Here is a 24,937-nt window from a genome sequence, read left to right on the forward strand (position 1 = left end):
TACAGCTCACTTCTCTCTGGAGCACTCTGCAACTAGATGTCTAGCTACAGCAGTGACAATAGTAATTACAATCTTGAAGATGGGAGAATAGCTGAAACAGCATGGGGCAGTATTTTACAAAAGGAAGAATTCTCAGGAGCTGTTGGATACCCTCTGGAAGGCTGAACATATGTGGAATACATGAACCTGCTTGCTTTCGAGGTATCCCTTAATAGTGAATAGGGGGATTTAACACAGTAGGTATAAAAACATCTGTTGTCAGAATCTAAGATAGCAAAAGCAAAAAATGAGAATCATTAGTCATTATAAATAAAGGGACATGTTGAGAATACAGATGAAGCCCTTGACAGAGGCAATGGCAGATACTGAAAAAACAACAGAACTCTCAAACCTCCCTTATAATGATGGCACTACAATTGGATTTTACACGAAGCAGAGTCTTCTTGCTCCTTAGTTGTCATTTCTGAATCAGGTAGTGTCTGACACATTGCTGCTCCAACAAATAACTTGTTATTGAGTTTACAAAAGGTTAAAGTTCTCCTTATTTATAGATCACAGGAGCAGAGCAGCAGTGAGAGACGGTACTCACTATTCACGTTCAGTTCTCAAAACTGGGTCCTAAAAGTTGAACTGTGACACAGGCTTTTAGCAAGGATACTGTGTGGACTGTACAATGTCCTCAGTTGTATTGCTCCACAGAAAGCATAGAAGGGGTATCATTCCCCCCAACTCAGAAGCAACCAAATATCTCTGCAAGAAATATGATAAGCAGAAATAGACTTGCATACAGTAAATAAAAATAAGGTAAAGCAAACAAAAATAACCCTCACACAAACACTCAAACAAAACTAAAAAAAAAACTAAAACCCCGCACTCCACAAAGCCAGAGAAAAACATGTACTTATTCAGAATAAGAGAAGGACAAACATATTGTAAAAGTGATTTTTTAAAAAATATTTGGGGCAAGTTCTCAGAAAATCTTGTCATATTGTTCTTTGCTAGAGTATGCAATGACCCTTATTCCAGATTTCTCATATATAATAGGCTGTAGGAAATTAGCTCCAAACTCTATTTCCTAATGTAGTGATCACTTATCTTTTGGGGTTGGTCTCACTGCTACCCACTTCCATTCAATCTGTCATCTTTTCCACTCAGTTATGTCTTGTTTTCCTCAACTCCTTTCTTGCTACAGGGATGAAGGATGATTTCCTCTCTTACTTTGGCAGCTCAGCTGCTGCCTCTCTCCAATTTCACCCAGGAGTCACAGCATCATTCCTCTTTTTCCAAAAGCAAACAAAACCAACAAACAATAATGAAGTTTCTAATACCCCCAAGACAGTGACAGACACTTATGTCTCTTGTCAAGGGACTTTAATATGGCTGCACAGAAATTTTGTAAGTAATAATCTCTTTTAATTGGATCACAGCATAAGACCAGAGGAACCATTAAATATCTCGAATACTGCAAACCATTATAACTTAGACTGTTACACTTCAACCCATTTATGCTTTTACAGAGTTCAATAATTTGTGTCTGACTAAAACAAATCTACTCAAAAGGTATCTGGAAGAAATGTAGAATTTTTCGTTTCTTTTGATAGTTTGTTCCACCAGTTAATCATCCATTAAAATCACTGTTAAACACAAAGCTTTATTTCTAGCTTGATTTGCCTGGATTCTGCAGGATCTTCCTATTGGTTCTTTTTTATCCTTTTTTTCCCATAAGATTAAAAATCCCTTAAGTATACAGGGTGTTCTCACAAAATGATATTTGAACACTGTAATCAAACTGCCTAAAAACCTTCTTTTTGATGGGTATAACTGTCAGAATATCTCACTGGAGTACATCTCTACAAACTGCTTAAATAATTCTTGTGGCTTTTTTCTGCCTTAATTCCATATTTTTAACATCTTATTCAAAATACCAAACAATCCTCCTCCAGGATCAGACTCCCCATGACAATATTAAGGAACAGTATAAAGATCATACACAAAAAGATAGACATTAGGGAATAATAGGTAATGACCTCACAGAATGTAATATGTCAGTGTTATTTTACCATTGAAGTGAAGGATAGGAATTCAAATGTCTGAGGTTTAATTCTCATCATATTGAAGACTGTTATGTAAATTTGGGTATTTTTTTTTTTAAATTTCTGATTTTGTTACACCAGATGTGCCAAACTACAAGTAGGACCTCCTCAAGGGTGTTGCAACATTTAATTCTTTATAGTCTCCAAGTGCTTTGGGATCCCCATCTGGAAATCATTATTACAAACAGCATTCTTATACCTCACCACATTTTTGTTAATGTGACATCAATGAAGGTATTCTAGAAATCATTAAAATCTCTGTAAAGTACTTCTTTGTAATCTAAAAGAATGTTCAATAAAGTTGAAAAGAGATAGGAGCCCGTTTCTGATTTCGTGTCTCAAAAGTAAAGGTTTGAAAGACAGAAATAACTCTTAATAAGAGAATCCATCTTCCCCTTTAACAACCAAGTCCAATGTATTTATGCAGATCTATTCATTCAGTATAATTCTTCTGTGTACACAATCAGAAATATATATTTACGTACAAAGTTCAGTTCTAAGGCTGAGAGGAATAACGGAGCCTAATTTTATTACACTAGGTATTTTTCCTAGAGGTGCATATTGATTTCACACTGTCAAACAAACTGCAAAATACATTATAACAAAACAATTAAAACTGCTGATAATTATTACAATTAACTCACTGCTTCGTACTAATGGAATGCTCAAGCATCCGAGAATTCCTGATTATCAGAAACTAATGGATGTTCAGAAGAGGATGTCATTTTCTGTAGCAATTTGTTCTTGGCTGATTTAATGTTCCCTCAAAACCTTTTCTGTTCCCAAATGTCTTGTTTATGGATCTGCAAAGTAAAGGATCATGACAGCATTGTTTCAGTGCTTATTTTTGTCATCCGAAGGCTGAGGTCTGTTCACTCTGCTGCTATATGCCAGGAGCATATAATCCAAACTAAAAGAAGATTGGAGTCATTTGTTACAGAATTGGAGGTGTCTCTGTTACAATAGTGTTAAATATGAACTAATTCTACTGAAGTGTGTGGAGTTTTGGCTGAAAAAAGGACATTAAAGCCTGGTCCATTTTATCTAGCTGTATTTCTGTGTCATGGGTGTTACTCTGGCTTGCTTGAAACCTCTTTATTACACAGCTCTTGATCCCTGTTGTGCTGCTGTAACACTTGTGATGCTGTTCCAATGCCTGACCACGATGCTTCTCTACTTGGGTTGAAAGAACAAGCATTCAAATGGAGTTTAGCTATTCAAATCCAAACAGGGCCTGCAGTAGCCTTTTGATAAAGAAGAAAAAATAGCAAGCTGGGAACAGTAAGGGACAATCCCTCCAAGCTTACTTCTGTCCACATGCATTTCTTGCACTTGCAAGAACAATTGCAGCCAACAAAACTTGCACATCAATTAAAAATTGCCCTGAAATGGAATCTTTTCTTCAGAGAGTCATATAGCTGATTTGGCAACTCCTTTATTGTGCCACTGTAGAAAACCCGTGGTACAAAAGTTTAATCTGTGATTTGCTTTATGAAATACACTTATGTAGTTTTGAGTGGGGAGCACTGTGATCAAGGATGGCATCAATTCTGTAGGACACCTGGTTTATAGAATAAAACTTCTCCCAGCGACTAACATCTTGGGGAAACACATTTCTCAAAAGCTAGAGTGTCTGCAAAAGTGAGACAATTACATTCCTTTTTAAGATTTGTAATTCCAGTATCTTCATTTTGTTCTTTAGAGAAATAATATAATTAACAGGGACAAGCAAGTAGTATTAATTATTCTTCAACATCACCCTTGTGTTTTTGTGTATCAAACTTACAGGAGAACATGACTTGTGATATAAAGGGCTTACAGACATTTACAAATAAACAACATAAGTCAAATAAATAAGCCATCACATCTTTATAAACCTTGCCATAGAAAAAGAAAGAAAGTGGATGAGAAGAGAAGCTTCATATTTCTTCATTACATGTGTTTAAGAAATAATGCAATAGTAGGATCTGAATCTCTCTTTGAATTTTAAATAAAATTCTCAATAAACTGGGGCAGAATTTCCAAGGATTACTTTAAGACCTTTAATCTTTTTTTAAAGCAGGAAATACATTAGTGCCTTGCTGATTTTTAAAGCAGGAAATACATCAGTGCTTTGCTGAATCAGGGCCTAAAAGAGCAATCCAGTCACACTCTGGGACAAAAATATCTCAGTGTGTAAAACATCCATAATGTGATTAAACGGAAAAAGGTCATTTTGAAGCTTTAAAAAAAAAATTGAGTTGAAGCTTTGAAATGTTTCCACACCTAGGTTGAGCAATATATAGCTTCACTAATATGTTCACCTAGTAACACAGCTTAGCTAATTACACAGCTTGAACAAACAGCTTTGTGTCACTGGGGATACAGGTAAGGAGCAGGTAAGTCCATTCTGGAGTTAAATGGCAGAATAGTTCTTATAAAATGCCTGTAAAACGGACATGTGAGTGCAGAGCACATTTCTGAGAGAGGAATGCAAATGCCATCCATTGCATATTGACTGCTGAACCCACTTGTGTCTGTGGGAAACAAAAAGGTACTGAAAAACAAGCAAGAGGGACCACATGACACCATATTAATGGCAAGAGGCGTGAACATCTAATTAATTAATGTGACCAATATATGCTACATTCATTTATATTCCAGTGTGCCAAATGAGATAACCATCTTTTTTGTGACACAGTACATCTGGTTATATATTTGTATTTCTTTTAACCAATGAAGCCATCATTTTAATCACAGATTTTAGGTGCTGTTGCAGTATAAAATCTTGATTTTTTTTTTTTGTTCTCTATTTCGTCTTAAATTTAAAATGGCAAAGCAAAGCAAAATGCTAGAGAAAAATTAGAAAATACCATAAAGCTTTGAAAGGATTTTTGAGTCCTCTGTGTTGTAGTACAAAAGCCCTATTATCTTTTTTTTTAACCCCTCAAAAAATAAATGTGGGTTCACATGTTTAGCAAATATCCAAGAAAATCTGAATTGTACTAAAACTTCTAGCACAGACTTCTTCTATGATATTTTTTATTACATTATCTTCCCTCCCACTCCTTTTTTCAGGCAGGCTGTCATAAAGAGTTGATTAGAATGATTCACATGTTAAGAGTACTATGGATATGTAAAATATGAATTAGTCTTACTAAAAGAATTAGAATCAGAATGTAAAGCAATGAAAACAGTCTTTCAGGCAGCTGTGAGGTCTGCTGTAGCCTCAGTACCAAATTGTGCTTCATAGAAACTACACAAGCTACAACTTGGCAGGACAGACAGATCCCGTAGCGTGCATTTTTCTCTGAGTTCAATTAGGCCTGTGAACCTGTGTTCACGAATTATTTGTGTTTTCTAAAGCAATCATTTTTTATTTTAAAGAAACTTTCAAAAATATTCCCATGAATCAAAGAGTGCAGACGTAAAGCATCACATCTCAGTTCTGACATCTTAGTACACTTCTTCGACCTGAAGGTCATTATCACATTCAAGAGCCTGAAGTGCACATAACACACATTTTAATTCTGGGTTAAAAACAGGAAAGAGCAGATGAAGATATGTGTCACCACAGATGCCTGGGAAAACAGCAGGAGGCATTGAAGGTAAGCACAGTAACAACATATCCTAGCCTTAGCTGAATTTCAGCTGGAAAATGAGAAAATGAGCACAAGGATCAGGTGAAGTCCCAGGGAACTCATATGACACAGAGAAAATCTTTCATTCTTAATCAATATGGCTGAATTCAGGATTATTATCTAAGTTTTTAATTCTTCATTCTTCACAGCAGAACACCCATCCCTAAAATCTTGAAACTGTTGGCACACTGTGCTAAAAATACTGTTAAATATTGGTAAATGGAAAAAAAAAATCCTCAATTTGGTCATTTTTTGAGGGACACAATAAAATAAAGACAGTTGAACAACTTCTTGCCTCCTGCAGTGAATTTTAAATATCCAGAGCAATAAAATGTTGTCATAACCTCAGGCAGTTTATGGTCAGCATTGTAGACAGGCTGAAGCAGAATGCCATGACAGTGTTGGATCAAGACAGAGATCTGAACTCAAACTTTTGGCTTCCCTACTGAACAGAGTCTCAGACAGGTCACTGAGGTGAATCACACAGAGGTTTTTGATGGAGTGTTTGAAACAGGGAAGTATTTCCCATTGTTCACTTCAGGAAGACCACAGAAAACACAATTTTGCTGCCAATGTGAAAAGACTTGCCTTTTTGTCACAGGAGTGTTCATCCGTCGTTTTTTTTTTTTTTTTTTTTTGGTGACCAAAACATTGACAACTTATTGCAGAACAAATGTGTTAGATGCAAGAGTAAACAAGCAGTGAGTGAATCTGATGAGCTCATTTCATACCTGAGAATTCTTTCTTCTTCTAAACAAGCAGTGAGGGAATCTGATGAGTTCATTTCATATCTGAGACCTGTTTCTTCTTCTCCACCTTGGGCTGATGTTACTGAGAATTATTTTAATTAATCTGCCATAGAATAACATGGTATAAATGAGTTCAAAACATTTAGATACAACCCATAACACATACAAATATCATCTTCAGCTACAGTAATTTCTGTAGTCTTAAATCTGAGAGACATGCAGATAAGATGACAGGTATAGCATTAAATAATAAAATATAGTAGAAATCAATTACAGTCAAGTAATTTTTCTTCCTTAAGCAATTTTTTAAAGGTAAATTACTGCAACAAAAGTGACTATAATTTTCTTAATGACTGAAAGAACTACATATTTCCCCTGAAAACTAAATTTCACTCCTTCAGTGTAAATTCTAAACAAATTGCTTAGTTTTCCATCATGTCTATAGTTCATCACATTGGAAACTGTGCCACCTGCACTGAGAGATATATTCAGTAACTCATGTCCAAAACAATCAGATGTAATTAATATGATAGTCACAATTAATATGATGTTTTCATATCTAAGATGAAACAGGCAGATGGGAACAAGAGTCTCACATGCATCTGGTACCAAATAATAGAAGCCTGGCAAGAGATTTTTTTTGCTTGACTTGCTATTTACATATTTGATTAAGTGCTAAGACATTTTATACATAAGTTAGAGACCAAGGCATCCCAAAAAGATTCCAGCACAATAGTCTTCCAGTTTCAAATGTAACATAGTTTGCTGATAACACAAGTGTGCAGACGACACAAAACTGGGCAGAGTGGCTGACACACCAGAAGTTTGTGCTGCCATTCCAAGCAAGACTTAGACAGGCTGCAGAGTTAGGCAGGGAGAAATGTAATGAAATTGAACAAGGACAAGCGTAGAGTCTTGTACCTTGGAAAGAACAACTCCAGGTATCAGTATAGGCTGGGCACTGACCTGTTGGAGAGCAGTGAAGGGGAAAAGGACCTGGGGATCCTGGTGGATGGAAGGCTGACCATGAGTCAGCAATGTGCTCTTGTGGCCAAGAAGGCCAATGCCATTCTGGAGTGTATTAGAAGGGGTGTGGTTAGTAGGTCGAGAGAGGTTCTCCTCCCTCTCTACTCTGCCCTAGTGAGGCCACATCTGGAATATTGTGTCCAGTTCTGGGCCCCCTCAGTTCAAGAATGACAGGGAACTGCTTGAAAGAGTCCAGCAGAGAGCCACAAAATGATTAAGGGAGTGGAACATCTTCCTTATGAGGAGAGACTCAGGGAGCTGGGGCTCTTTAGTTTGGAGGAGAGTATAGGGGTAACCTTATTAATGTTTATAAATAAGTAACGAGTGAATGCCAAGAGGATGGAGCCAGGCTCTTCTTGGTGATGCCCAATGACAGGACAAGGGGGAATGGGTTGAAGTTGAGGCATGAAAAGTTCCATGCAAACATGAGAAAAAAATTTTCACTGTGAGGATGGTGGAACGCTGGAACAGGCTGCCCAGGGGGGTTGTGGAGTCTCCCTCTTCGGAGATATTCAAAGCCCACCTGGATGTGTTCCTGTGTGATCTGGTATAGGTGATCCTACTCTGGCAGGGGGTTTGGACTAGATGATATTTTAAGGTCCCTTCTAGCCCCTAACATTCTGTGATTCTGTGTGATTCTGTGATATACAGCACATGTAGACCACCATCTTCACACCATAAGAAGGGAGTCAACCTTTTCAAGGCATGCAAAAAGTGCCAGTCTCAGCAATGCGTTAGGCTACATAATTAGCAATAAGAATGTCTCATGATTGTAGAAGTCCCATTAATAAATGAAACACAGACAGTGGATTTATATATGACATTTTTTTCCAGTTTTAAAATCTATGTCTCACAGAGTTTTATTGGCATTCTATTAAAGTTATAGCTATTCTATCAAAGTTATCAGTCATGGACTTCCCCTTCCACCTGTTTCTGAGAACCACTTTCAAAAATTTCTTCAGGAGAAATTGTAGGTCTAAGCAGGATACCTGAGAGCTCGGCTCTGTCTCCATCTGTTAGCTTTCCAGACCTATCTTACATCAGAAAATTCAGCCAGTGACGGAGGAAATAACAACTCTGACATTTTAATAACAAGTTAATTTTTTGAGCTTTTTTGATATACGAAAAATACATCCTGTAAATCCATCTGCTGCATATATTTTGACTCTTTTATGACAGAGAATCTCTCAGTCTCTGATGTTGAAGGTATTCCACATTTTAATGGAATAATTAACATTGGGTTAGAACACACAGAATGACCCTGTCAGTTTTGAGATAGAGGACCCAGGCTAAGTAATTTAGCCTCTTTCATGGATGTTTTCTTTGTTTTTTGAATTATTTAATTTCTTCTAAATATTACATTGGGCCATAATAAAATACACATTACTTGTTAGTGCAAGTCTGACTGGGCAGTTCAAGTGGTGTAGTGGCAGTAATCCAATCTCTTCACTATTAGATGGCTGGTTTTTTCCAGTTACTGGACCATCTACAAACTTTCCCAGTGATTATTTCCTGGGGTTTTTTGCTGCTTTGGGAAAAGATCATGGAAGGCTTTGCCTTTTGGGGGGGGCTCCTTTGAATTTCTTTTATTGTTGTTTTTTTCCCCGAGTCATTCCCACAAACAAGAAATAGACTTGGATCAAAGGTAGAATTGTGTCTGGTAGAAATTAACATTATATATACAAGGGCTGACTGTCTATTCATGTGTGCATGAACGATATTTTGTAATAAGAATTTTATAATAGTAGAGCCTCATATGAGGCACAACTATTAAAAACTCCTTAAAATTGGTTGTAAGTGGTGTACTTTTAGACTAAGTGCTTGTGAGTGACTCAGCTGAAATGAAGGGGAACCAAATAAAATCACCTCTATAATTAAGGTTTTAAACCGAAAAGAGAGTACTTGCAGGAGTTGAACTGAATGTAGCAGACTTTGACTCTCAAGAGGTGAAAAGCACAGGAATTTTCTTCAATTTTCATTACAAAGTAGAGGAAACTTTGAGAAAAGGGCCTCAGATTTAAGTGGGAAAAAAAACGCTTTCAAAAGTGAGAAAATCAGGAAGGCTACAATAAAAGGGAAAATGGTTTAATCAGTAGTGAGAGCTATATGTTACAGGCCAATATGTTTAGAAAAGTGAGAAGTGCAAAAACCAAGACAAATTTGATCTTGCAAAAGATATCAAAACAAATACTGGAAAGTTCCTTATCCACATAATTAAAAATGCATCAAGGATAAAGACTAAACATGATCTAGATATGGTCCCAAAACCTGAATGAATATTTTGCTTTGGTTTTCAGTAGAGTTGAGGTCACTAAGCTTAGTAGAAGAGGAAAGAAAGCTTACAGAAATCAGAGTCTACAAATGTAAATTACCACAAATATGATAAAAAAAAAAATTACTAGGTGTCCAAGTCACTTAGGTGTGGGGACATAATAATCCCTATCAGAAAGATGATATGCTATCTCAGGTAATTCTGTCTTTCAGCTTAGTGTAGCTGCTGGTTTCAGCCCATATAGTACCACTGCAGTTGTGAAAACAGAAATATGATTTTGGCGCTTATTGTTATATAATGATTTAGAACATAAAGCTTGTGATAGTCAGGGTAACACACTGCCTAGGTGTTCTTTGTAGGTGATTTTAAATGAGCAATGGATAAATGAAATGAGGGGAAAATGACCAATATAGATCTCAATGAAGAGAATGACATTGTAAATCACACTAATAAACTCATAGGATAGAACATAAGGCCATGTAATTTGGATTAACAACAACACTTTTTGCTATCAGATAGGATTTTACCAATTTGAAGAACTAAAGGGAAAGAACTGTGTTCAGTCCATAGGGTAACTATGGGCCATGGAGGTGAACTGTCTGAAAAGCACACAAAGCAACAGGAAAATGTAGGGGTAGAGGGAGGTGGAGCAAAACCTGCATTTTTAACAGATACGTATATGAAAGTTGCTATTAGGACAAAGCTGCCTCTGTCACTTGAAAGTTTTACCTTTGGACTTTCATGCCATATGGTCCTAACAGCTATTAATTTAATGTGACACTTATTAAATTATGTATCTTTTATTAAATGACAAACCTCATGTAAAATGATATATAGATTGTGTTAGAAATAAGAACACCATTCCAGATTATTCAGACTGACATTCACTCAGAAATGGCACTTCTGAAACACAAACATATGTGTTTCAGACAATAATGACATATAAAATGAACATGATGACAAAAACACATGCAGAAAAATAAAAATAATGTTTTGGCAAGGGCTGAAAATTCTGGGCATGGGATTGGTCATTTTTCTTCTGACTAGATCTTATACTCTATTTCTTATAGATTAATATTTATGTAGAGCATGAAGCATAATAACACCTCTATAAATAATAATTTTATTAACCTTAAGTTTAGATTAAATTTCTGCCAAAAAAACCCATGAGGACACAACTTCTTCTGCACAGTTTTTAACTCAAACTTCAGTTAAAAACTTTACTACAGGGTGTTGTGCAGAAAGAGATGGTGTCAAGGCTTGACAGGCAAAGAAAATACCTTGAATTACCATCAAATCTGTCTTATGTTTCTTTCCTAAGAGAAAGTATGCCATACATATATACTTCTACTTACACATTTCACAGCTGATAACATATTTCAAGAAAATTAAAGATTAAATTAATTTTTAGAAAAATATAGAACTCAAAACAAGGCTTAACAACACTTGACTGACCAGTCTATCAAAGTTAGCCAAAACTTATGCAACAGAGAGAGCTGCAGTGTAATTATTTGCTCAGAAATAATTCATAAATTAACATTTTTCCTTGGCAACCCCTCCAAGGTGCAACTCAGTACGAAGCATTCTGTTAAAACATATATCAAAGGGCCCTCTCAATTTCTGGAATATAAAAATGAAAAATGTAAAAAAGCTACCAATCTTTTTCACCTCTTAGGCTGTTGCCTCTAGTTTCCAGACAACAAAGGCACAGTTAAATATATAATTTAATTGGCCAGAAATAGCTTCATATTTTGAAAAAGTTTTGAAAAGGAAAGATTTTTAGGTGTTGTGCTTAAAATATTACAACACCTTGGAAGAATCAGTTAAAAAAACACAGAGATGTTGTGTAAGGTTTCCTTTCATAAAAATCAGGCTTTCTTATTGATGTTTAGCCCCCGTACCTTCCAATTCTTGTATAAACATAGGCTAGTGTAACTGTGTCAGATGGACTATTGTTTTTCCATCAGCATGACAAAACCCCACATCTACAAGCATCTGATTCAAAAACATAGCAAGATTCTCAAGTATTTTAGGAAAATACATGAATATGATAAACATCAATTAGTTTGGTGTAAAATTCAACACATTTTCAATGAAAAATTATTAGTTTGTTTTCCATCGTTCTGAATGTTCCTTTATTCAAACTAATTTGTTTATGTATTTGGATAAAAGAAGTAATTTATGTCTCTCAAAAAGAGTTCCTACAGTTTTTACAGGCTTCCATGGATTAATCATATGATATATTTTTTTGTAACAAGGTTTTACTGAAAATTAAATTGATCTACAGTCTCTCACAGTAGCCATTTACCAAGCAAAGATATCATCACTACCCATATAAATGAATAAAAGCATAATACCTACAATGTTTAGAGACAATATACTATCTTGAACTCTAAATTAAACAATGACATTATATGCCTTAATGACACAATGATTGAACACACTTTCAAATTCTTATTTTAAAAATTATATGACCAAATTAAATAATTTTACTTTGCATAAGTAATTTTATAATTACTTATTATTATAAAATTACTTATATTATTATTCTAAAATAATAAAAATAATTTTACTTTGCATAAATAATTTTACCTACATCCTTCTTTGTGAATCTTACTGAAATAGTTATTTCAGTGATTCAAGTAACTGAAATAATTCACTATCCTGACATGATGAACCATTCACAGTGACTTGATGCCTCTTGTTACAAACTCCAAATCAGGTACTTCAAAAGTGAGAAGTCATCTTCTTATTTGTCAGAAATTATCTCCTTAAGAGAAGTATTCTGTCTGAGACCTTATATTCTCTGTAAGTTCTCTGACAATATGTCCAGGATGCTATAAATTGAAAATCAATGCAAGTTGCAGAAGTTTTGAAACAAAGTGCATGAGTGGGAATCCTAAAAATTAAAAATCATGGGGTTTCTTTGCTACCAAAATGTTAAAACTGGTCATCTCTGCTTTTCTATATATGAAATTGGATATGGATTACTAAAACAGATGATGTAAAAACTGTAAAAACCCCTTTAAATGAGAAACATTGGAGTTTCTTTCTCCCATTCAACACAATCTGCATAGACTTTAATGAGAAACATTGGAGTTTCTTTCTCCCATTCAACACAATCTGCATAGACTCATGTCTGCTGCACATCACACAAAATTTGATTGTAAGGTAAAACTCTGTAATAGTGGCCTAAATGGTGTCAGTGGGAATTCTGTCTCTGATTCCAGCGGGGATCAGGATCTCCCCCATAATAACAGTGCCTGGGCAGGAGGGAGGGGGCATAAGAAATGCTGTCAGGTGATTTAATACCACTTTGCAACATACTTGCTGTAGCAGATCCTGCCCTAGGCAAGAAAACTATAATTTTACAAGGTGACATGAACATAGGTTAGAGACTATTCATGTTCCTTGCACATATATAATACTGCTGACTTTTCCTTAATTGGAGTAAAGGTCTGCTTGTCCCCAGAGACACCTCAATGTATTTCTTTAGACCAGACTTTAATCCCTCTGCTGATCCATCATTTCTTGGGTCTATTTCACTTGACAAGGCCTTGACCAAAGCCATACTCAAAAATTCCCTAATCAAGAGCGTGTAATTGATTGCTCACAAACAACTCTAAGACCTGTACTCCCACCAATGAACTGTAGGTCATGGATCTTGGCATCACGTTAGAGCTTGATTGCAGTCAAAACACTCTCAGATCACTTTTCAGATCAACATATCAGCAGATGCAGTACTTGCACTGCACACACATAGTTGTCATCTGTTATAATAAAATCTATCTGACCTTGACTGTGTGCTAGCTGATGTATGCATACAGCACAAATGTGGAAACAATGAGCATAAGCTCATTCACTGTCTTCAGGATAATGGATTTGTTTCTATGGTTTGGGTAGCATGTACTCATCCAGGAAAGCAAAGGAGAAATTCTAAATTGTAGCTGTCTCCCTCCTATGCCAAAGCTTGATTTGAACTCCTCTCCCACAGAGCATTTCTGGTGCTACTGGAAGCAGTAGAATAAATCTTTAAAACACATGTACCATTTAAGATTGTGTCCTGTCTGTGCTTAAAATGTTGTGGAGTTTAATTTTCATATTTCACATCCAGTTTTTCCCACCGTTCCAGAGTTTGCTGAATTTCCTCTATTAGAAGTCAGTATTCATCAGTAGGTATTGTAAAATGGGTTTAAATGACCCACTAGCAGGAAGAGGGAAAATTATTTGAACATAACCCTTCTTGGTTTTGAGATGCATACCAGATTTGGGCCTCTTTTTTTTTTCATTTTAGTCAGTAGTTGGTGCGATAATACAAAAGTGCATGCTATTAGTTTGCATCCAGTCATATAAAAAGAACTGTTTTCAAATGTGAAACTGAGCATTGTCTGTATTACATCTAGGTGTTCTTAAGTATTTTTTGTACAGCAGTCATACTTTCACTCTCATGCTTTTTAATTCTATACCTAATTATATTTTTGTGAAATGACATGCTTGTCACCTAGTGTACAGTGTTCCTTCAACCTGTATTGTCTGATAAAAAAAAAATCAGAAGTCAATACACTACTCTCATACTATTACTGGAAATCCATATCGTATTTATACTGCTTTAGGGCTTTTGATGACTAATAGTCAATACAACTACAGTATACATGATTTAGGAGTTGAATTGAGTTTAATATTTAAGGCTTGTCTTTCATGAAGTCCTAGCGCTACAAGGGGGAAAGGTTTACTGGAAGAATGCAAGACTTATTCATTCTGCAGTTCTGTTGTAAATTATTTCCTTATCATCATGTGTAAAAGAAGGTTGCTTCTGAAAACATGAAAAAAAGGAGAACAACAGATTGAGGTCAAATGATGTTGCCTGATGTCATTTACACTGATTTTACATTTCTACATGAATGAAGCTACTTCGATTTTTCACTCTTCATGGATCAGAATTCCATTCCTTGTTTTAATGTCACTACATCACTGCTGGGTTTTCTACCACTCCCCTTCACTGTTTTCACTTGCTAATGTCAATTTCCTTCTTTTGTTACATTCAGAGGAAGATGCCAAAAAAAGCATTAGCAAATACAGAAATCCTCAATGACTGAGCTCTCATCTCTGTGGAGAATCAAGGCACTGATATTTAAATGCAAATTCCTTCATCTGACAAAGTCAATCTGGCAGTCCTTTACCTGCCAGGATAACTGAACTCCCAGTCTACCATAAAAATGAGCCTTTTGGATTGCTGGGGGTTAAATCAAGCTGCCAGGAAAGCCACAGAGAAGGTCTGATTCCCAGATGCCTCTGTTAGAGAAATTAATCCTAGAGTTTAGCATCTGGATCCTTCAACTGCCAAGCTTGCCCCAGTTGTGTGTTTCATCACTGGGCCGGATTAAAAAAGAATGATGAGCAGGAGCAGGTTCTGCACCATCAGTGACCCCAAATAATCAAAGCCCAAAAACGCAGAAAAAAAAATCCAAACTAAATCAAGCATGTCTTGCCATTGCATGTGTATGCTAATGCATCTGAAACAATGCCCTGCTTTAAAGCTATGTCAAGAAAATCCGGTCAGATCTGTTGGTTTGTTTTTGGAAACAGTGTGGAAGTTAGAGGTGGCAAAGTTGTGCAGGTTCAAAGAGGTGCCACCTGTCAAGTTTTTCTTTGAGCACACAGGTTTACAAAGTATTTTTGTTTGAGGGTGATAGCAACCGACATCAAGTATTCCATTCTTGCATGTACTCCGTACACTCATGTAATGGGATTTCAAAATACAGTTGGGTTCTACCTGCTAAACTCAAATCTAGTTCTGGGTGTAGCACCCCTTACAAAGTTCAGATGCCATATTCTGGGAATTTGATCTACTCCCATCATAGTTTCAAGTCCATCTGAAAAGTTGGATGGTGTTCAGATTCTACAATCCCTACTTCACAACTCATCAAAATCTTTGTATTCTTATTTGCATAAATGTAGACTCAGGGGCAAAAGCTGATGATGAGAAGAAATGAGTGCTGGGAGAAGCAGCAGGATGAGAAACCTGTAAAGGCTAGTGAGCTATTCTTGTTGTTTCTGAAGGAGTATTTATGTAAGTATACATTAGAAATTAGGATACAGATCTCACATTAGGAGATCTTTCCCCAGAAAGACCAAACAGCAGAGTGCATTACTTGGTCTTTTCTAATGCAAATCCTGTACACACCCATTTTTCTTCAATTTAGATGGTCATGCCTACTAGCTTCATATCAACATTGAGCCATGCCTGGGTTTATGTGACCAAACAGCATCAAGAATACCCTCACAAGGCACAATGAAAAAAGCAGAAAATTGCTTCTGCAACCACTTCAGAAAAAAAATATTCAATTTTTTAATTTGTTCCTTACTGCATGAATCATGGCCATGATCTACCAGGCTGAGAGTTTCAAAGGTTTCTATTGCTGCCAAACGACACAGTTCTTGAGATCATGTAATTTCAAGAATTATCATTTTAGAGAGCACTGGAGTAAAGTTTAAAAACATTTAGTTTTCATTTTCTGAATTAGGAAAGCAGAACATCTGTATTATTCGAGTAGCTAGTCCTTTTGGAAACTAGGACCATACTATTTAACAGTTTTACTTGCATGTGGTATTGCTATTGCTACAATGGAGAGAAGTACCAGATGAAGAACAAAATTAACTGTTTCTGCATCGAGAAAAACTGGCTTTTCTAGTAAAAAAAAATTAAATTCTTTTGAGTGTAGAATTCTTTTCGATGATAGAAATTCCTTTTCCAATATTTTTTTGAATAATTCTTAGGAAAATTCTTCTCATATTCTTAGGAGAAAAAAACCTATCTTTTTCAGTCCTCTTTCACAAATAAAAATGTAAGACAATTTCTCCATTATTTCCTTACACACATACAAAAAATTGTTTGCAGTATAGGACAGCTCTAAGCTGTTATATACCACAAAATATCAGAAGTAAAGCAAATGAAAATCTGTTGTTACAAAAGGAGCATTTATGTTACTTATTTGTTATAACTTACTATATTATGTTGGTTTGTAAAAATTGAAGTAGCTGTTTGGTAAAAGTTGAAGTAGCTTCCTCCTAAGGGAGGAAGTTTTCCTTTGTGTCTTGTTATGCCTAGTTCACTTTGGACCAGACTGACTCCTGCCCCATAATACTTGGCCTTTTCTCAAAAGCTACTGAGGATGCTTCACTGGAAGAAATATCTGACATGTACAATGAAGCAAGCAGAGAAAAACCACAGAAAATAGAGAATTTAAAACATAAATGGAGCCAAGAGACTTATGAGAAAAACAAAAATCTTTCTCACAGTAGAGATGAACAAGGGAGATCCAGACCATAGAGAAATTGCTCAATTTAAGAGTTTTGGCTGAAAAGACTCTCCCTCCTAGTTCGAGATTATTTGAGGTGGGTTTATTTGTTTATTATATTTCTGACAAAACACAGTTTTAAATATTGAGAGATATAAAGATTGATTTTGTTATCTTTTAGTATGGTCTCTTTAAAGAAAGAATCAAGCCTTGCCTGGGGTCCTATCTCAACTTTTTTGCAATCTCTTTGTCCACCTCCTTAAAGCAAGCACAAAAGAAACTGGCATAATTTAGACTATCTCACCATAGATTTAAAAACAAAACAAAACAAAACAAACAAGCCAGCAACAACAACTAATCTCAGAAACAAAACCAAACAAATTAAAAAAAAGAAAATAATTCAAAAAAGAAAAAAAAGTTTTCCTTCTAATGTAAAAATTAAATTAGTAATATGAGACACTTCAGATATGAACAGAAAGTGGAACTACAGATGGTACTCATTCTAGAATTTTGATTGGGAAATCATAAATACAGATATGTATTGTCAAATCATACAATTTAATTCAAGCATTGAAATTTATTAGCTGATGAGGAATGATGAAGAGGTGGCAGAAAAGCTCTCAGAACAGAAGCTGTTTCCTAATCACATAAGAAACATCTATTCTATCAAGCAGATGAATCAAATTGTAATTCAGTAACTTTAAGTACACCGACTAAATATTATGAACCACCCTTGCAAAACAGGGGGACGCTATCTACTTCACAAAATATTGTGTGGATAATCTTTTCCATACCACCTCTTTCTTGTCATAAACCACCTGATTGAGGACTAGATGCTATAAAAGACTTAAATGGCTATCTAACTTAGATACACTGTAACACTTAATTTTAGGTCTAATTCCCAGAATTAAATTCAACTCTCAGAGCTAAGTGAGCTCACATAACTTGTGTTCAAGGCATGAAGAACACCTCAGCAGAGCAATGAAAAAAACCTTTTTGATTAACAAGAAGTCAAAATGAGACACAAGGAAACGCTGATCACTGAACTTGCCTGCAATCCAATTCTGTGCCTGGAACTTGAGTTCTAAAAGCCTAGGCATGTTGGGTTTTCTTTTTAATTTGTTTTGTTTGTGAGAGATTTTTTGTCATTTTTGGTTGGTAGTTTTTTTGGATTAAGTCCTAAAACTCTCTCCTGTGCCTAGACTGTACATATTGTTCTTTCAAAGAATGAGATCCTGGCTAGTTACATTGATGTTTTGGAAGAAGAAACAGTGCTTGCTATAAGAAAAACTTGGAGACTAAGCCCTCCTGAACCCTAAGCAATTATTTTTACTTCATTCAGAGTTGTTTATGAGGTTTGCCTAAGGATTTTCCATGTAGAATAAATGCGCAAAACCTTGTAGACAAGAACCTATGATGATCCCCTGGTAAAAGACTGCTTCAACAACAGGATTATGAAGCTATTCTTCCTTAGAATGTTCTTCTTGATACTGTACATTTCCTGTACTTCTACAGCCATGCAGCAGTACAGCATCAACAGCAACATGAATCTGTATCTCCATATAATGCCACTTGACTCACTCTGCTGCACTCTATAGGTGGCACTCCTGGTAGGTAGCGATGCTGGGCTTCATTCCCCTGTGCTAAAAAATCAGAAGGTCTAAGATCTTATATTTTTCCAGTTATTGCTCTAGCTACCAGGGGAGAGAAAATTGAGGAGGGGAGAAAAAATTTCATTCCAGTCAGATTTTATAAAGAAAGACAATTCAACAGCATTTTATTATAGGCTTAATTCAAATTGTGTATGCACACAAAAAAAAGAAAGAACAAGCCCAATTAATTTTAAATATTTTTACATCTAGGCAGAATCTAGGCAAAGAATTGTTTACATAGGAATACTGGCTGTAATGTACATTTGCATTCCTCAGTGGAGAGCAGGTCCACAGGAAGGCTAATGCATGTTCCTTGGCAAGCATTCCATACTGTTTAAATCCGTTACACTCTATATAACTTAAAATTAGTTCTAAAATACCTATTGATCTGTTCTATATGTATTCAAAGCAAATTGCAGCATGTGGTAATCAGTTCTACAAAACAACCCAAACCAACTTACCTGCTCCATATTTTCCACATGGCATCACCGTAAAGACATATAAAATGGACTTGAAATTGACAAATTCAGGGTCATGCCATCATCTGGCCCACCAGCGACTCAAGAGGAGGAATGAATGGCAAGAACACTTCTACTGGGATCCAGAATCACTCAAAAATAGCAACATGCAAGTTAGGAAAAGAGCCTGGACTCACACTTAAGACACAATATATATATTTTTGAGATGTTCTGATTCTTGGTTTAGGTCCCTAGTACTCCTTGAAAGTGAGCTTTGAAGACTAACTTTGAAAGGGTCTCACATGCAAAAAAATTCCATAGCCATTTAGAATCTCTAGCTATGTATAAGCAAAGTTTGGATCTTAATTTCACACACAGTGGCATCAAAACCTTGCTTGAAAATGCCAGATAAAATTAAAAAATGCTTTTTATTTTATTTAAATAAAATCAGGGAAAAAAATGAGCTATTGTTACTGTTATAAAACTCAGCTAATTTTGAAATTGCATACTCTTCAATATGAAACCAGTTTACACAGAGCAAGGATGAAGAAATAAAAAAAATCAAACAAAAATAAACAAAAAAACTTAAATGAAACAAATGCAGCATAAGTAGATCTGTGTTGTGAAGTATGATGCATGTATTATTTAGGAAAAGCAACATTACTGACATTAGTAAAACAAGTGAGGACAAATTATGGCAAAACATAAAGATGTGAAAACTGTTTAGTTACATTCTAGTTCCTATTATAAATAAAGGATATTTTAGAGTATTTGCACAAAATAAACACAAAACTGGTGAAAGTGCATTTAATAAAATGCTGTGAATGGTCAGGTAGAATCTGTGCACATGAAATCTGTTATTGTAGGAGATTTGTGCCTGCTGAATCTCATCCTGAGCAGTCATTTGCATCCCTCAAAAATAATCTGTTCTGAGAGAGGTTTATCCCTTTTCTGTATGTTTTTAATTGGCTCTTATTTGTGTCAAACAATAGGTAATTGGATCTTGTGCCTTCATCAGCTACAGGTCATAGCCCTTTTTCATTCAAATGAATCTATTAGTGAGATTCGTGAACTGAAATGGTGTAGACATAAATGACTACATTAAGTCTTACAATAGTAGAGGTTTTTTGATGACAACTAAAGACATGTTTTTCCTAAAAGGAAAAAGTTTTACAACCTATAATGAAATGAGAAAGAGATGATTTATTCTGGGATTCTTAGAAATAAATAAAAAATTATTATATTTCATCAGAGAAATGAATCTTCCACCTCCTTATGGTTACAAAGCAAAAAAAGGGAAGCGTATGAAAAAGGTCTTTTGGACAGAGAAATATGAATGCAAAGCAAAAATTACAGATCCTTGAGTCTTATGGAATGTTTTTGAAGAACCTGCCCCAAACAATATTGAACTACAATCATAAATGGCATCATCTAAAGAAATCAGGAAATAAGCTCTGAGTTTAGTCACATGTATACGTATGTCTGTATAAAGTCAAGATACATAAAAACCCCTATGATTACCTTATTTCCAAGTCAATTAAAAAAAATCAACATACATGAGTAAATACATCCATGTTACATAAGTTATTACCCATCTCATTTGTCAGGAGTCAAACAGAAGTGGTGTTCAATAGCAGCAGCAGCAACCAAACTGTGTTCTAACATTGACGCAACCAGAGGAGCAACCCACTGAAATAGCCTTGGAAGTCTCAAAACTCACAAAAATCCTCCAGGAGGATTCATGCACCACTGCTTTATGAAACAGCAGAGGTACAAATTCCTACAGGACTATTCCTACATTTATATGGAACAGTAGTCATTTTAGGAACCATTCTGAACTGCATTGTTAAATCTTTTCTGTGCTTTAAACAGGGAGAGGTCTGTTAATTCAGTTAATCCATTTCATCTGCACTATGCAGGCATCAGAATGAAGAAAACCAGTAATGAGACAGGCAACTATTTCCAAAATTCTTCGGGGATCTTACACATGTATTTACTTCTCTTCCTGTTCCCTCTTCTGAACAATCACTGTAATTGTCTTAGTCTTCTCTCCATCAGTGCTTCCACTGTCTTGCTTCAGCAAACTCCTTGTTATTCCTTAGAGGACAATGCAGTAAGTTCCACCCATTTCAATGGCCCAATGCCAAGACCTAACTTAACTAACTTTTCACCTTTGTTTGGATTTCTTAATCTCTGTTTTTCTATTTTTTTCACTTCTTTGAATTAGCTTATAATTGCATACTCTGCCGCCATTAGAGAAGTGCTCTACTGCTGATTTACTTCACTTATACTCTACAGTATATATAGTATATAATTATGTGAAGAGTTCTGGGAAATAATATAATGAAAGGGATTATACAAAGCAAATGTACATTGTGTTGTAATTTGGATTGGTTACTTCAGCATGTTTATGTTTCAAGGCTTTCTTCCCTAGTAGTTAAGTTCATTTATGTCACAGATGTTTGGTTATTGGTCTCCTGCCTCTTCTTAGAGGTGCTGTAATTGAGCACCTGTGTGTGGGGACAAAGGGAATTGGGGATTCTTGATTAATTTTCTCCAGCTATAAATTATTTATTGCCTTGTACCATTCTCTTATCATCCTCTTTGGGATTCTTTTAAGCTGTCGGAGATATCTATTTACTTTTAATTGATTGCTACTCTGCGCTCACTGAGTTTTCCTAGATGACAAACACAGATGAAATATTAAACCTATCCCTATCTAACTATAATAGGAAGGTGTGGCATAGCACAGATTATTGATAACAGTGGAGTCTAATATTTCAAAGTACTGAATTCAAGGTAGAAAAATCACATTAACCTCAACGAATGACTGGTGAGTTTAACTTCCTGGACAACTTCCCATTAAGCATGCAGAAGGGCTATCAGAACTTCAGAGATCTCTTCTCCCCTTAGCAATTCTGTGATTCTGTGACAGAGATAACTAAGAATCAAATTATCTGTTTCACAGAAAATTGGGAAAGTGAATTTGGCTCCTTTACCATCTCATGCACAAACTGGAGCAAGTCCTACTACTTCTCCAATCTGTTTCTCTGTATGCAAAATGAACCTAACGGTACTTGCAACACTTTTCAATGTGGCACTTGTACATGTGTTTTTAAAAGTGTAATTACATTTTTACTACATTTGGATTAACATTGTAACTCTCTCTGCTTTAAAATACGCTGCCTTCTGAATCAGCCAGACATTTATCTCACAAAGATTAGTAGGGCATTGAAAACTAATTCCAGTTCTTCAGGTGTTAATTTTGTCATTCTGGCTCACAAAAACACCTTAAACAACAGGAGAAAAAAATGCAATTTTTATCTTGTCACAAGAAAATGTTGTCCCACTGTCATGTGGAAAAGTACTCTATCTGACAATATCTGGAGAGTAGAGGTAGCTTTTACCTCACAGTAGCAGAATCATTATAATATACCAAATAAATAGAAGGTCAAAGGTATGGCACTAGAGAAGTCAGGAAAATAATAATAACATTTGTGGAAGCCAGTGGAACTGTTAGAAACATAACATCCAAGTTCAATATCTAGCTGAAGACTCAGTACACTCGTAAACTGATAACTGTGAGTCAACATCATCTGTGGAAAATATCAGGATACAGACAACTCATACTATAAATGACTACTTAAGTGACTTTAAAAAATATTATAGGGAGGCATGGCAGAATCAATAACCATCTTCAGCAACATTTCAGATATATCGAGGGTGAGATTTTTTTAAGCATTCAAATGACTAGCAAGTGCAAAGCAACATAGCTACAATTTAATGCATTGAAATTACTAGAGATAAGAAAAACATCACAATTTGCCATATCATCTATGTCTGAAATCCTGGACCTTATTTCCTGAAAAAGTGTTCTTACTGGAAAAGTAAACTTTTAAAATGAGGACAGTCATGTCTGCCTTCAAAATATATATTTATTTATATAACCCAGAAAGATAGCATCCTCAAAATACACAGTTATACAAAATGCATGTAGGACCTTATCAGCAGGGATAAAAAGCTACACAATTTCAATAGGTTTTAATAGGAAAACAAAATGATGATATATAACACATTGCTGTATCTGAAGCTTTAGTCACAGTGCTGTTATTGTGGTGCTACTCAGCTTTGACCAAATTATTTTACACCTGAATTTTACATGTTATGAGAAATTGACAAAAAACCCCAAACAAATGAAAAAACCCTCCACCTTCTTGGACATAAATCCTTGTTCTCCTTCTGCACTTACTAACTCTGCACATCAAATGGACTACTGCAGTCAAAAGTAGCCACCTAAAAGTAAACCACGTAATCCATTCTCTATATTAGTGCCACATTCCTTTAGTGCCCTTTGCCAAAATCTACAGGCAAAGAACATGCAATGGAACACAAAATCTGCAAAAACAATCTTAAATTACTTATTCTGATTATTTATCTAACAATGTATTTACCTTTGCATAGTATTGATTCCCGTCACATGAAGATACTTCATAAAATATACTTTTAAGGGTTTTTTTGTAGGACCACAGACATTTGTATTTACACTTGAATTTAAAAGATATCTACAATGGTATTTGTTCATCCTAATGTATATTCATCCTTCTCTCAGTACAGAGAGGATTGAGTCTTAATCCCAGCAATATTTCTGTATTCAAACACAATTACACCAAAAATGAAACCATTACAACAGATTACCCATATATATATATTGAAATTCTTTAAGGGAAGAATATGAAGAGTCACTCATTTAAATACAATGCATGAAAGACTAGGGTTTTCATTTCCTAACCAAGTATACTGATAGTATTTTAACTAAGTCATCATCTTTATTACACTTCTACAAAGACTTTATCATAAACCAGCAGTGCTTGAGGCACGCTAAAATTGTAAGGATTTTGTTTCTCTCAAAGAATTAACACAGTGGCCCTCTGGCACTGTTTAGGAATTCTTCATTTGCTTGACAAACATTAAAATGCTGGCAGAGTATAAATGTAGGAGAGAATTCCAAATTATCATTATTTAACAGCATTCAAAATCAGCCTAATTTTTATAAACAGTTTTTTGAAGGTTGCTATCATGCAGAACAATTAGTAACAGAAAATAGAAGGACAGTAAGCTTTCAAAATTAAAACTAAAGGTACAAACATTGTGCTATAGGACTGAGACCCAAGTACTTTTGATTAGCAGTGCTATAGGAATGTTATCAACCCACATGAAGTAATTACAGTTCCCAGTGATCATCCCTGTCTGTTCCTCTCTTTCATTTTTCTACTAGTCTGGTGGTGGTGGATATGATAAGTACTCTTACATCAAGCGATTATATTTTGCTTAATTATGAATTAAAAGTATGTCGCTTTTCTTCCTATTCAAGACAGTTTTAATAATTTCAGATCCACCTTTAGAAGGTAGCTTGCACCTACTCCAGAAATTTGATCAAAAGATGTTGAGATTCTTATTCCATCTGATTCATGAATATTATGCACCATTTCATCAGGTTCTAAGAAGGTCCCAATGTAAGTACTGGATCTAAAGTGGATCTCAGAGGGGCAGTATTTTGTGCAGATGGGGGTAAGAAACTCTGCTGAGGACAGTGTACACATGCTCTGCAGCAGCAAATACCACAAAGCAACTGTTGTAACTCAATGAAGACATTAACCTAGTTGAAGCTTCCGAGGATGGATGAAGTTCTGCAGATCTGGGGTCTCAAGGACATCTGGCACCTCTAACTAATCCTGGGATCAATTCATAGGTTCACAGATTCATAGAATG

The sequence above is a fragment of the Indicator indicator genome, chromosome 1, assembly GCF_027791375.1.
Source record: "Indicator indicator isolate 239-I01 chromosome 1, UM_Iind_1.1, whole genome shotgun sequence".
In the NCBI taxonomy this organism is placed as follows: Eukaryota; Metazoa; Chordata; class Aves; order Piciformes; family Indicatoridae; genus Indicator; species Indicator indicator.